The sequence below is a fragment of the Micropterus dolomieu genome, unplaced genomic scaffold (assembly GCF_021292245.1).
Source record: "Micropterus dolomieu isolate WLL.071019.BEF.003 ecotype Adirondacks unplaced genomic scaffold, ASM2129224v1 contig_12040, whole genome shotgun sequence".
NCBI lineage: Eukaryota > Metazoa > Chordata > Actinopteri > Centrarchiformes > Centrarchidae > Micropterus > Micropterus dolomieu.
This window is the reverse complement of record NW_025741026.1, coordinates 1-1,144: the sequence shown is the minus strand read 5'-3', so window position 1 is coordinate 1,144 and position 1,144 is coordinate 1. Positions and strand designations below refer to the sequence as shown.

Sequence of the window (1,144 nt, the reverse complement as noted above, 5' to 3'; positions counted from 1 at the left end):
ATGATAGGGGATCGTTTCCAGAGGGTGGGAACTGCTGAGTTTGTTAAAGTCCTAAAATTAGTTGAACCCTTTGAACAGTGCAGCAGGAGATCTCAAAGCGGTCTAAAATGGTGGAAAGGCAGATAGATGCCATTCACCATAGCTAATAAAATTGTCTTTGAAACACATTTCAGTAATGCACACGGAATGTGACCATTTTTAAAAGACGTCCGCTCTAAACAGCAAAGCCCTCGGCACTTGGATACACGGCAAAAATACTTTCAAATGACAAGGTGCAAAGACTCTATATTGTTTGGTGCTAAAGGAAGGTTAGTGATGTCCACATTCTTTGTTCTTTCTTGACTTGATCAGCGCTCATCTGCCTTATCAGCAAAGGTCCATTTCTCCTGGAAAAGCAGGCGGTGTCGTGCGGGGGTTAGTTGTGGCCCCGAGTGGTGAAGGCGATGGACTAGAAAACAAACGCAGTGATGGCAACAAACAATCGGGATAGTTGGATTCCGATTTCATCAAGCCTAATATGTGAACTTTATGGCATGTTCTGTGAATTGGCCATCACCTGTGCTGACAATGCCGCCCGTTCCCTCAAGGCATTGGTGGTATAGTGGTGAGCATAGCTGCTTCCCAAGCAGTTGACCCGGGTTCGATTTCCGGCCAATGCATTCTCTCTAAAGGGTTCTCTGCCTTCTCGGATTGAGTTCTCAGGAGCGGGATTTCTTTGGCTCTGGTATGATAGGGGATCGTTTCCAGAGGGTGGGAACTGCTGAGTTTGTTAAAGTCCTAAAATTAGTTGAACCCTTTGAACAGTGCAGCAGGAGATCTCAAAGCGGTCTAAAATGGTGAAAAGGCAGATAGATGCCGTTCACCATAGCTAATGAAATTGTCTTTGAAACACATTTCAGTAATGCACACGGAATGTGACCATTTTTAAAAGACGTCCGCTCTAAACAGCAAAGCCCTCGGCACTTGGATACACGGCAAAAATACTTTCAAATGACAAGGTGCAAAGACTCTATATTGTTTGGTGCTAAAGGAAGGTTAGTGATGTCCACATTCTTTGTTCTTTCTTGACTTGATTCGCGCTCATCTGCCTTATCAGCAAAGGTCCATTTCTCCTGGAAAAGCAGGCGGTGTCGTGCGGGGGTTA

The 1,144-nt window shown here is 45.0% G+C and overlaps 1 non-coding gene across 1 annotated transcript; it reads left to right on the top strand.

The window, feature by feature from the left end:
- The first annotated feature begins 587 nt into the window (after positions 1-587).
- trnag-ccc lies at positions 588-659 on the top strand. Its single transcript has one exon. It is a non-coding gene; the product is annotated as a tRNA-Gly (tRNA).
- The last annotated feature ends 485 nt before the right edge of the window (positions 660-1,144 follow it).